General features: G+C 42.0%; 1 long non-coding RNA gene across 2 annotated transcripts in view; it reads left to right on the forward strand.

Moving 5' to 3' along the window:
* The window catches only part of LOC114817659, a 37,843-nt gene that overhangs the window by 3,574 nt on the left and 20,474 nt on the right, over nt 1-13,795 (forward strand). For both annotated transcript variants that reach the window (XR_003765513.2, XR_003765514.1), the window contains exon 2: nt 665-747. This is a non-coding gene — a long non-coding RNA (uncharacterized LOC114817659). The remainder of the gene's footprint in view (nt 1-664; nt 748-13,795) is intronic.

Below are 13,795 nucleotides of genomic sequence, written 5' to 3' on the forward strand. Positions count from 1 at the left end.
AACGCTTGGCAGAGCCTCAGGGCCTTGCAGGCGCATCCCCATCTCCTGGGGGTGGGCAGGCGGGATCGATCGATCAGCGATCAATAGAGGCATGACGGGAGCGCTGTACTGAGCGCTCGGGAGAGTACCATACAGTAGAGAAGCAGCGTGGCTCAGTGGAAAGAGCCCGGGCTTAATAATAATGATAATAATGTTGGTATTTGTTAAAGCGCTTACTAGGTGCACAGCACTGTTCTAAGCGCTGGGGGAGATACAGGGTCATCAGGTTGTCCCACCTGAGGCTCACAGTCTTAATCCCCATTTTACAGATGAGGTCACTGAGGCACAGAAGTTGAGTGACTTGCTCAGTCACCCAGCTAAGTGACAAGCTGGGATTCGAACCCGTGACCTCTGACTCCCAAGCCCGAGCTCTTTCTACTGAGCTACGCTGCTGGGCTTGGAGTCAGAGGTCATGGATTCGAATCCCGGCTCTGCCACTTGTCACCTGGGTGACTGTGGGCAAGTCACTTCTCTGTGCCTGAGTTACCTCATCTGTAAAATGGGGATTAACTGTGAGCCTCACGTGGGACAACCCGATTACCCTCTATCTACCCCAGCGCTTAGAACAGTGCTCTGCACATAGTAAGCACTTAACAAATACCAACATTATTATCATTATTATTAGAGTCTGGAGCCGTGATTCCTGCTCACCGAAGAGTTCTACCGTCTGGAGCCGAAGACAGACGTTAAAAGACATTGAAAAGAGAGGTAATGGCAGTGTCTAAGGACATATGCAGAAGTGCTGTGGGGAAATTACAGAAACTGCTTACCACTAGGGGAAGCCAAAGGAAAAATAAGGATATTATTGGAAAGGGTACATCTGAAACAGGATGAAATAACTGAGTAAATAATTGAAAATGCACATTCAGACATTCATAGGTATATGAATGCTGAGGACTGGAATGAAAGATGGTATTGGGGGGCTCGGGGTGATGGTATATTTAAATGACTGGGTCTTAATTAGGGGTGGCTTCCCAGAGGAGGTGGGACATTTAGGATGAGTTTGAGGATAGGGAGAACACTCTGGTAAATTTTGAGGGTGAAGAGAGATCTAGTATACATCCCTATATGTATATTTCACCAGTACCTCAAACTTAACATGTCCAAAACAGAACTCCTCATCTTCCCACCAAAACCCTGTCTTATTCCAGACTTTTACTGTAAAAAAAAAACAAAACCCATCATCCTCCTTTCCTCTGTCTTGTACTCTCCCATATGCACACTATAAGCGCTCAATAAATACAATTGAATGAATGAAGTCAGAACAAGCTTCCTGAATACACTTCCAGGGCGTGGGGTGTATGTGTGTCCCCCATCGGTGCTTTTGGTGGGGAAAGCACTTCTGCCTTCACAGCATCCTGTCACAAATCTCATCACAGGATTTGGTGACAGATTGAACTTGTGGTTTGAAATAGAGAGATGAGTCAAGGTTACAGGTTTGTGAGACAGGGAGAATGATGGTAACGACTGCAGTGGTGGGAAAGTCATGTGGGGAACAGAGTTTGGGTAGGAAGAAAAGGAGTTCTGTTTCGGGCAGCTTAGGTTTTTGGTGTTCAGTGGATTTCCAAGTAAAGATGTCTTCAAGGCAGACAGAAATGCTAGACTGTAAAGAAGGAGTGAGATCAGGGCTGGAGATGTAGATTTGGGAATCATTCTCATCGAGATGGTAGTTGAAACCATGGGAGCGAATGAGTTCCCCAAGAGAGTGGTTATAGTTGGAGAATAGAAGGAGACCTTGAAGAACTCTCACAGTTAGGGGGTGGGAAGCAGAGGAGAAGCTCGCAAAGGAGACTGAGAATGGGCAGTTCTCACTGACCCCCCTGCCTCCTCTAAAGTATGTGAACTGGGGAGTAACAAGTAAAGACAGCTAATATGGAAGACATAGAAACTCATGGAGAGCCTTAGACCTATTGGTAAGGTGTTTCTGCACGATGCAGCGGGTAGTGGGTAGGTACTGGGGGTGTTTTAGGAGTGTATAAATAAAATTAATGATCGTGTTGGCAAAAGCAAAGTTTGAAAGTGTTTCAAGGGGAAAAGAAAAGCACTAGAGTGTCAAAGGCAGCTGGGAGGTCAAGAGAATTAGGACAGAGTAGAGCCCATTGTATTTGGTTCTGACGAGGTCATTGATGATATCGGAGAGTTCTATTTCAGTGAAACGAAGAGGCTGAAAACCTGATCACAGTGGATCAAGGAGCAAGTTAGTGGAGACGAAGCGAAGTCAGTGGATGTTTAAGATATTTGGTTAGTGAAGTGAGCAAGAAATAGGGTAATAGTTGCACTTATACCACTTAAACATTTTCTTACCCCACCCCCAGCCCCACATCACTTACGTGCACATCCTTATTCCCTGCCATTGCCCCTATTGGTAATTTATTTTAATGTCTCTCTCTACTGCTACACTGTAAGCTCCCCCGAAGGCAGGGATGGCGACTACCAACTGTACTGTATTGTATTCAGCCAAGTACTTAGTACAGAGCTCTGCCCACAATATGTGCTCAATATATACCAGTGACTGATTGACTAGGAAGCAGTGGAACCCAGAGAAGGAATTTATCTATTTTGTTATTTGTTTATTTTTTGTTGTTAACTAATTTTTTATTTATCATTAATTACAATACTTGCTTTTAGAATTATGTTTCCTTGGTTGCACATTACTCAGTAAACCTAAAGCATGACCTCCCCTACCTCACCCCTTCCCATCAAATATTTGGTTATCAGTGCCATTCCTTATACCAAACCTCTAAACCTCCCTCGCCTCTCTTGACTCAGAGGAACCAGGCCGGAGATGGTGAACTGAAATGGGATGGAGCTGCTTGGGATTTGCGGGTCAGATTTTAGTCTCCCAGTCCTGAATCTACTCTGGAATTGTAAATAGGCAAAAAGTAATAATATTTATTAAGCATTTCCTAAGTGCCAAAACCTGGGGTAGATCCAAGGTGGTTAATCAGTTCAGGGTTCACAATCTTATAGGTTGGGCTCAGTCTCCTTTTGCTCTTGGTCCCAGAACACAATGGGGAAAAGTCGAAAGTCCACCTCAGTGCTGACTTCCCCAAGCTGTCTGTAGGGGTTCTGGGTGTGAAGTGTATGTCCAGGATAATCAGCAATGTGGAACTGGTTTGCCAACTGCTGTTCAACCCAAGGGGCAGTGGGCTCAGCTCAACTGACCCATCAGCACTGGGCACTGCGGTCACTATGCCACTTGCCTTGTGGCAGAAGCTGATAATAACAATATAGCAGGAGAGGGTACTAACCCTCTCCCCTTCCTTTTCCTTTTCAAATGTGGCCTGTGAGTCAAGTGGACCTGGATTCTAATCCTAGCTCTGCTGCTTGCCTGCTGTGGACCTTGGACAAGTCACTTATCTGTTCCTCAGTTTTCGTATATATAAAATGGGAATTTAAATACTTGGTCTCCCTCCCCCCAGACATGAGCCCCATGTGTGACAGGGATGGTGTCTGACCTGATTAACTTGTATCTACCTCGGTGTTTAGAACAGTGCTTGACACTTAGTAAGCGCTTAACAAATGCCACAATTATTGTTGTCAGTCGATCATATTTATTGAGTGCTTACAGTGTGCAGAGCACTGTACTAAGCTCTTGGAAGAGTACTATATAATGATATAGCACATTCCCTGCCCACAACGAGCTTAAAGGGCAAGACAGACAGTATAAGTAAATAAAGTTACAGATATGTACATAAATGCTGTGGGGCTGGGAATTATTCTCTCCTCTTTCTTATTCCCTTTTCCCCCAGATCTCCTCTCCCTGGCCTCTCCTCTTCCCATTTTCCCTGTTCCCTTTTTTCTTTCTACCTCTCCCTCCGACCTCTGTCTTCTCCCTTGTGATTTTTTTCTACCTCCTCCCACAATTTTACATACCCCAGGTCCCTCAAAGCCTTGAACTACCTCCAGTTGGAATATTAATGCTTTTGCTGAATTGCATTTTTTGAAACTTAAAATGTTCTCAAATAGAAATTTGTCTGGAATGTCATACTGCAGTTTTAATCGAACAGTGAGTGGTGTTTATTGAGCACCTACTATTTGGAAACCACTGTACTAGGTGCTTGGGAAGCTGATCATATTTTCTAGGGGATCAAAATGAGATGAGGTGGAACCAGTAGATCAAGACTATGAGGGTAGAAAAGGGTAGAAAAGAAAGATGGGGAGAGAGAGCAAGTCATGTAGCGAAAGAGACGAAGATAGACAGAGACAGATGGATAGAAGCAGAGACAGATGGATCGGAGTCAGAGACCCAGAAAAAACGAGACAAACAGACAACCAGGCAGGGGTGACAGACAAAACCCCTTCCCCCGCCACCCCCCTTTCACTCCCACACAAATACAGAGCACTCACCCAGTCCACAGTGTCTTCCCCAGAGGGGTAACTAGTCGCAGTGGCTAAGGCTACCAATCCATCACCAGTCCTGCCATTAGCCCAGACTGCTCACAGAGAGATCCGGCATCATCATCCTGTCTGCCGTTTTGGCTACACCAAAAACCTCTGGGTAGCAGGCTGCTCAAGTGATGTATGGAGCAGAGGGCTAGCAGGGGGTACCTAGCCTTGCCTGCCTCTCTTCTCGCTCTCCTTCTCAGCCTCATTTTTTTTTCTGAGTGCTGTATAGTGCATTAAACTGCTTAGTATGGTGCTCACGTCTCAGTTCAGTGCTCTGCACAAAGGAAGTACTCAATAAATACCATTTGATGGAGTGATTGAGTCAATGAAAATTGAAAACCCAATACCTGCCCTCAGAGACTTTCCATTCTAAGCAGAGGAGCAAGAGGGAAAATAGAAGCTACAACCGTTAACAGAATGAGCAACAGTGAATCAATAAGTGGGACAGGTAGACAGGTATACGCATACGGGTTAGGATGTTCATTCAGTCATTCATTTGATCATATTTATTGAGTGCTTACTGTATGCAGAGGACTGTACTAAACGCTTGGGAGAGTACAGTACAACAAGGAACGGACACATTCCCTGCCCACGACAAGCTTGCAGTCTGGAAGTGGGGAGACAGACATCTAGAGTCAGGAGACAGAGTGGTGGGCTAATGGGATCAGAACTTTTCAGGTTTGGGGTGGTGGATTTGAGCTGGGAAGGAGATCACTGGAAGGAAAAGAGTTGCGCGATGGGTCGGAGTCAGAAAAGTCAAGAACAAGGTAATCTCCTTGGTTAGCTTGGGAGGAGAAAAGAGGACAGGCACGAGTGTAGCAGGAAAAGAGAGCAGAAAGGTAATGAGAACTGGTGGAGAATGTGGACCCGATCATCAGAAGTTTCTGTCTGTTGCAGTAGGAAATGAATAGTCAAGACTAGCTGCCTTGGACTGCTTCTTGATTTCTTTTCCTGGCTTATTGTCTGTATTGGCTAAAATCAGAACTCTTGGGAGTCCCATTAGCCATTTTTCAGAAGATGGAAGAAGGGTCTGGAATTGGAGAGTTTTAAGCTCACCGAACACTTCCCCTGGATAGAGTCTTAATGTTAATGTTAATGTTGGTATTTGTTAAGCGCTTACTATGTGCAGAGCACTGTTCTAAGCGCTGGGGTAGACACAGGGGAATCAGGATGTCCCACGTGGGGCTCACAGTCTTAATCCCCATTTTATAGAGAGGTAACTGAGGCACAGAGAAGTTAAGTGACTTGCCCACAGTCACACAGCTGACAAGTGGCAGAGCTGGGATTCGAACTCATGACCTCTGACTCCAAAGCCCGTGCTCTTTCCACTGAGCCACGCTGCTTCTCCATTTCAAGAGATACTGTTATTAGAATAATTCTGGCTAATTGTGGCCTGCTGCGTCAGTGAGCAGTGTGCAGTGGCAAAATGCCACCTGCTAAAATGTGTCTATCTGGGTATAACCAGCCACACCAGAATGTGGTGTATTTGGCTAGCAGAGGAAGCCAAGTTGAATTGATGTCCCCATTAAAATGGCTACAGTTAGACTGTTCCTTTGAGGAACCTCTGTCAGAGACAGAATATTTAAATAAGTTGGTGTGACCTAGTAATTGCATTTCTTAAAGAAAAGAGCAGGGATATGTTCAGTACTTTGTTAAGGCCTGATTTGAAATTTTAGCTGTTACAGTGTTCAACAAATAGTACAATACTTAGAATGTTAAAGTGCATTTATTTTCCAAAGTTCATTTCACATTATCTACCGCATTTTGTCCTCACAACATCCAGGAGAGATAGGGGAGGACTGGCAGTATTAATCCTGTTTTGTCAGGGTAGCTGCCCAAGAAGGAGGTGTGATTTCTGTCATGCATAATGGCTATTTTCTGGATTCCAGGTGGGCCTTCCACCACTCACTAGCCCCCTAGAGAGTCCTTTGGTCAGATACCTTCATTACTGATGGCATAGCCCCAGCCGGCATTCTGCCATTTCAATTTCACTCCCTCACCCTGATGAGGGGTTAATTTCTATGGTATGGCCTCTATGCAGTTGACACTTTAGATGGAGAAGCAGCGTGGCTCAGTGGAAAGAGCCCGGGCTTGGAAGTCAGAGGTCAGGGGTTCGAATCCCGGATCCGCCACTTGTCAGCTGTGTGACTGCGAGCAAGTCACTTAACTTCTCTGAGCCTCAGTTCCCTCATCTGTAAAAGGGGGATTAAAACTGTGAGCCCCACGTGGGACAATCTGATCACCCTGTATCTACCCCAGCGCTTAGAACAGTGCTCTGCACATAGTAAGCGCTTAACAAGTACCAACATTATTATTATTATTATTATGTAAATTTGCTGCTCAAAAGGAGTTAGATGTAACATCTGTAGGGAGTCCAGGTATCAAATACTTAGAGAAGTTTGGGCAGCACTACAGATCTGTAGAGCTTTATTAATAATAATAATTGTGATAATTGTTAAGGGCTTATTATGTGCCAGACTCTGTAACTAAGCACTGAAGTAAATATAAGAGCATCGAATTAGGTGATCCCAAGTCCATGTCCCACGTGGGGCTCACGGTCTTAATCCCCATATTACAGATGAGGTATAGAGAAGTGAAGTAATTTCCCCAAGGTCACACAGGAGAACCTGTGGTGGAACTGGGATTAGAACCCTCATTCCCATGATCTTTCCACTAGGCCCTGCTGCTTCTTCAGTTTGGCAGGCAGCCTAATACATCTAGTTCTCTCATAATGAGAGATTATGTTTTTGAAGAATCTTATGTAATGGGAAAATCGAATTATAATGACCATTGATTCATTGGGGATGGGGTAAAAATTTGGAAGATATCATCATGACTGAAATTTTCCAAAACAGTTCTTATATTATTCTTATGTCCACCAGTAGCAGAATGATTTATGCCCTCACTGCTCATTATTATTTTACAATATTAAATGCAATACCATAAAGAGGTAAAAACTCAAAGTACTGTAAGGTTGAGGCAGAGGTTAGGAAGGGTAAAAACATTGCATCTTGACCAGTGCCCAAAAGTGTTTCTTTCAATTATGACTCTATTTGTGCCGATTTATGGCTCATGTTATACCAAAACAGAATCGTGGCATAGATAGTCTCTAATTCTTCTACCAGGCGATGTACAAATTGTGTAATGAAAATGTGTGCATTAGGAGAATGACTTCCATGTTGCTGCTAAAACTCTGTTTGATGGTCTTTCTAAGGAAGTGCTGGTCTTTTCGATTCAATTTTGTGTCTTTCTATCCACTAATTGTTGGTCAGCATGCTGCCTAAATAACTGAATTCTGTGACAGCAGTTAGTTCTGTATTGCCAATATCAATGTTTGGTTTGGTTTCTTTGATGCAGGCTGATACATTACCTGGGATTTTTAAAAGTTGGTGTTTTTTTGTAAGTCCATAATGCCTGAATGATTAGGTGAAGCCTATTACAATAATTTAATGCTTCATGGGTGGGTGCCATGAAAGTACAGTTATCTGCACACAGCAGGTCATAAACTCTACTGTCAATATGAACTCTCAAATTCTCAAATGCCTGTTTCTGAGGAGCTGGATGAGTCTCAAAGTCTGTCGAGATGGAATAATTGCCCTGAGGAATGGAAGAATATTCTAACACCAGCACCCAGGTGTTGCATTTTCTTGCTGCTAGGGAAGCAGCGTGGCTCAGTGGAAAGAGCCCGGGCTTGGGAGTCAGAGATCATGGGTTCGAATTCCGGCTCTGCCACTTGTCAGTTGTGTGACTGTGGGCAAGTCACTTTACTTCTCTGGGCCTCAGTTCTCTCATCTGTAAAATGGGGATGAAGACTGTGAGCCTCACGTGGGACAACCTGATTACCCTGTATCTATCCCAGTGCTTAGAACAGTGCTCTGCACATAATAAGTGCTTAACAAATACCAGCGTTATTATTATAATTATTATTGTTGCATCCTCCAGGATGGCTGCTTGGAATAAATTGAATAGGACCAGGACTTCATCTTTGCTTTACCCTGTTGGTGATGGGGATTGGATTGGGCTGGACACCTCAGCTCAGATATGATCAGCCTTGCTGTAATGAAATACTTTCAGAAATTTTGTGGCAGCTAAATTTACTAAGCAGTTTCCAAAGTCCAGGGCTCCTGCTGATGTTAAATGTTTTCATAGGATCTAGACCCCTAGGATCTTCACAAGAAGCAGCGTGGCTTAGTGGATAGAGCACAGGCCTGGGAGTCAGAAGGCCTGGGTTCTAATTCCCACTCTGCCACATGTCTGCTCTGTGACCTTGGGCAAATCACTTAACTTCTCTGGTCCTCAGTTCCCTCATCTGTAAAATGGAGATGAAGACCATGAGCCCCATGTTTGACAAGGACTGTGTCCAACCTGATTAACTTGTATCTACCCTAGTGCTTAGAACAATGCTTGGCACGCAGTAAGTGCTTATCAAGTACCATCATTATTACTCTTATTCACAGACCTTATGAAAGCTTATGAAGACCATATAGGCATGTTTGTGTTATAGGTGTCTTTGTGTTGCGCCCTAACTTTTCCTATATCTGGAACACTGCAAAAATCAGGTCCACTGTGCCGTGCTGCCATCTGAAGCCCCGTTATAGTATGCATGCCTTGATGGAAGTCACGCATATTGTTTCTTTCAACTGCACATTGTGTTCTATCCAGATAGAAGAGTGTTGTCAGAAGAGGGTCCATTAATTCCCTAACAGCATTCTGCCCAGTATGCATAGTGAAAAATGGATCACCTATTGAAAATTTATTGAAATGTTTAAATTCTAAAACTTCTGTTTTTTGCTTCCTGTAGAATTTTTTGGTGGATTTTTTTTTCTCAAGAAAGGGAAGAAAACTAAAAAAATTGAGCCTCAGAAAACGCATTTGAATATTTCATCAAAAATTTGCTATCCCAACCCTATACTTTTCAACATAAAATGGATGAACTCGTGGACATGGCCATGCATTTCTGCTCTTTAAAAGTGCATTTTTGAGTGATTTTTAAATAAATGTACCCTCCCACCATAAATAATAATTTACAGTGAAAAGAGAAGGAGGTGTTAAAGGAATTCAAGCAAAGTGTGATTTTTTTTAACCAGTGAAGAGATTTACCATAGCTTTCCAAGAGTAGTTTGGCCATAAATAGTAAATGGAGCAAAAATGCTTTCTTTGAAATGTAACACTTCAAATCAGTTTTATTACCAACTTCCCTTCTGTGAAAGCATTCATCATCTTGAGCACAGATTTGCTCATGTGTGTGGTTTTTCGGCTTATTTTCTGATTTAAAAAAGCAAGTTGTGGGTTGTTCAGCGTTCCCAATACAGCTGTTTAGCAAAATGTAAAACCCTTTAATGATCTGTTCTTTGGGCAAGTTCTATTGAAAGCCACCAATGAGCCAGTGACTCTCCCAGAAAAATATAGCATATACGATTTTTTAAAATTAGAAACTCCTGTTGTACCTCTGCACTTTCATAGTTATTGACTTAATTTTTAGGTGTTTTTCACCACATATCATCAGCCCAGATCTGTAAACTCAACTTTATATCGAAAACAAACATTGGCCTCAACAAGTGGTTGGTTTATAAAGACTCTTTTACAACTAGAATATTTTCTGTCATGTTACCATTTTTATTCATCCAAGCTCCATCACCTTATCTGGACTTCCGCAAGCCTCCTGGAATTTCTTCTGAAATCATTTATTTGGAATGAATTATTTATTCACAATCGAAACCAAAAGATGATGGAGTGTGTCTATCAGTGAGCATATTTTGAGCGAGTCACTGAAAAAAGCTCAAATTATCCTCTAGAATGTATACTCCTCCTCCAGATTATAAACTCCTGGTGGGCAGGCAATGTGTCAACCAACTCGGTGCTAAATACGGTGCTCTGCATACAGTAAGAGCACAGTAAATACCACTGACTGATTGATCGAATGATTGAGCCAACTTACTTTGAACTTATTTACAATCCTCCTTACTTAGGTCTGCTCAATTTACTCATTTTGACCATTATATGGAAATATTTTTATGCTTGTCTCAACCATCAGAGTGTAATCTCTGTGTCGAAAGGGACTGTGTCACTTCATTATTTTGCCCTTTCCAAGCACCAAGGAAAGTACACCTCACCAAGTAGGCATTCAATAAATGCTGCTGCTGCTATTACTATATTGTCATGAGGAATGGTGTCGTTTAGTGGAATGACAGGGGCCTGGGAGCCAGAGGGCTTGAGTGCTAATTCATTCAATCATATTTATTAAGCGCTTACTGTGTGCAGAGCACTGTACTAAACACTTGGAAGATACAATTCAGAAACAAAGAGAGACAATCCCTAAACCCAGCTCTTCCACTTGTCTCCCGTGTGACACTGGACAATCTGTTTCTTCATCTGTAAAATGGGGATTCAAATAACTGTTCTCCCTCCTATTTTAACTGGGAACCTCATGTGGGACAGGGACTGTGTCCAACCAGATTAGTTACATTTACTCCAGCCCCTAGTACAATGCTAGACACAAGTACCGCAATTATTATTATAATTTTGTGCCATTAATTTGCCTGTACAGATCAAAATACATAAAATACTTACAGGGAGAGCAGAAATGGGTAGGCTCTTTTTACTTTAAGCTGGCACCCCTTAAAACCTTCCTGCATTTAAATGTGACCTGATTCTCAAGGCAATCCTATGATAAAATTTCACAAATTCAATCCACATTTCTATTGTTTGAATAATATCAGAAAATAGGAAAGATCATGCCCAGTGAGTTATTTCAAATCTATTTAAAGAACTTTGGGAGTTGCATCCATTTTTCCAGGTCTCCAGGGAGGTGTGTGCTAAGGTAGTGTGTGACCATCGGGATCTGTTGCCAATGCCTTAAGGAAAGTGGTCACCTACAGGGGACTAGAAGACCAGCGGTCATGAAGCCAAATGTGAGTACTTCACTGCAAGATGGCTATCAATATTTTCTTTCCTCCAGTTTTAGCCTAGTTCTGACCAGTGGTGCCTAAAAAATCAATTCAAAAATGTTCTTTTAAGTAGCTCATAGAGAAGAAAGCCAAATTTCCTCCCTTTTTTTATTTTAGCAATGCTATTTCCTTAGGAGTATATAATAGAATAATAATTATGGTATTTGTTAAGCGCTTTTTTGTGCCAGGCACTGTGCTAAGAGCTGAGGTAGATAAAAGTCCCCATTCCACAAGGGGCTCCCAGTCTTAATCCTCATTTTCCAGATGAGGCAACTGAGTCACAGAGAAGTGAAGTGACTTGCCGAAGATCACAGAGCAGGAAAATGGCAGAGCAGGGATTCAAACTCAGGTCTCTGTGTTTTACGCATGGTAATCCTATGTAATATCACACATCATACATGCCATTTTGCCAAAGTACATGAATTTGCCAGAACCCAAAGCATTTCTCCAGGGGGGGTACCCTGACCTTATCCCTTGTGATGAAGTCTTTGTGCTCCCTTCACTGGTCCTTGGGGACCTGGGTGCCACTTCCAAAACATGGAATGTGGCAGCAGGAACCAGAGCAGAAGAAAACTAGGTGCTTAAACTAAAAATATCAGGCCCAAGGGCATTAATGCTATGCCTGCACCAGATAGGACTGTCCCATATAAAACCAGATGAGTGGTCATTCTAGCATGGATCTTTTAGATGATGACAAAGACAGCTACTAAGTCCTTTTAAGTTTATTTTTAAAAGTCTTTTTAGGTCCAATTTTTAAAAAGATTTCTCCTTCCAGTACTGTGAACATCTTTGAAAATAAAAGAAAGAAAATTGAGTGTATTTCTTTCAACCAGTTAAAACTCCTGACATTAACTGGATAAGCGTCTTTGTTTAAGTGAATTTGTGTTCTTTGAATATCTGCCATAAGAAGATAATGGTCATGAAAGAAAAAGAAACACAAGAATACATTTCTAATTCTGTTCATTTCATGAGCATTTCATTTCACACACTTTGCAACTGTTGGGTTGCTGAAGATACTGTAAACAAATGTTTCAAACAGTCCAGCTAAAAATGACACAATTTAGCTGGCAGTGTATAATTAGAGTTTGGGGATATTTAAAAAAGTTTAATTCTGGGCTTTTTAAGAAAATTCAGGTATCAGATTAAAATTTAAAAAAACTTTAGGTTTTGTTTCAGCTTTTGTTTGTATGATTCACATACAACAAGATTTGCACAGAAAATGTTTTCTGCACATTATTCCATACCTGCTTTTGCAAATGGCTCAGGAGACTCAATGATTACTACACATCACAGCTACCTGTTAAGACAACCTTGCTTAATTTAGGGTAGTGGTATCTAGTGGCAATTCAGAATGGAAGAGTACCCTAATATTAGTTTTGAGATGAGGGCTTTAGACTGGAAGCAAAAGGATTCATTCATTCATTCAATCACATTTATTGAGTGCTTACTGTCTGCAAAGCACTGTACTAAGCGCTTGATGACACTGACACAAGAGATAAACAGAACTGACCATAGGTGCCAGATAGTCAAGGGAATCCCTAGCATGGCGTTGTGGAAAGAGCACAGGCCTGGGAGTCAGAGGACCTGGATTCTAATCCTGGCTCCACCACTTGTCTACTGTGTGATCCTGGACAAATCCCTTAACTTCTCTGTGTTACCTCATCTGTAAAATGGGGATCAAAGCCTTGAGGCTTTGAGCCCAGTGTGCGACAGGGACTGTGACCAACCTAATTATCTATTATCTACTCCAGCACTTAGTACAGTGCCTGGCACATAGTAAGCGCTTATCAAGTACCATTAAAAAAAAACCCAAATTCTTCACAGAGTGGGGTTAAGGGAAATCCCCAGAAAAAAATATTCAAGCCCCTTTTTGAAATGACCAAATTTACCAGTATCATACCCCCAAATTCATGCTGGTTCAATTTACCCTAGAAGGGATATTAACAATTCATCATCTGAATGCGCTAGAAAAGTTTTGGATTTGAGGACCCGAAAGATCCCACTACTTGAGATAAGATTTGTCTCTGGATTTGTCTTCATGACCATTCTGGTAAACAGTGTTAAGGCTCATTTGGATCCTAATTTAGGAAGGGCAACTGCAGATATTTAATTTGCAATGAATATTTTATAGCAGCGAATTATGCATGATTTCTGTCTGTGGGAGCATTTTCAATATAAAGGCCTACTTGGCTTTTTATGTCTTCTTTCACAGTGGGCCACAAAATACTTTAATGAGGAAAGGTAATTAAAATTTGAATTTAGCTCAGATTGTTCCTTACTGAGTTGTGTATTAAAATGAGAAACTGAATAATGAAAACATACTGATTACTGATGTTTGTATATGCAAGATACTCTCTGACCTGCCTTTAAAGCACAGCTCATTGAAAGTTAGGCATAATTGCTTTTTATAGTGATTCTTA

Source organism: Ornithorhynchus anatinus, chromosome 17 (genome assembly GCF_004115215.2).
Source record: "Ornithorhynchus anatinus isolate Pmale09 chromosome 17, mOrnAna1.pri.v4, whole genome shotgun sequence".
In the NCBI taxonomy this organism is placed as follows: Eukaryota; Metazoa; Chordata; class Mammalia; order Monotremata; family Ornithorhynchidae; genus Ornithorhynchus; species Ornithorhynchus anatinus.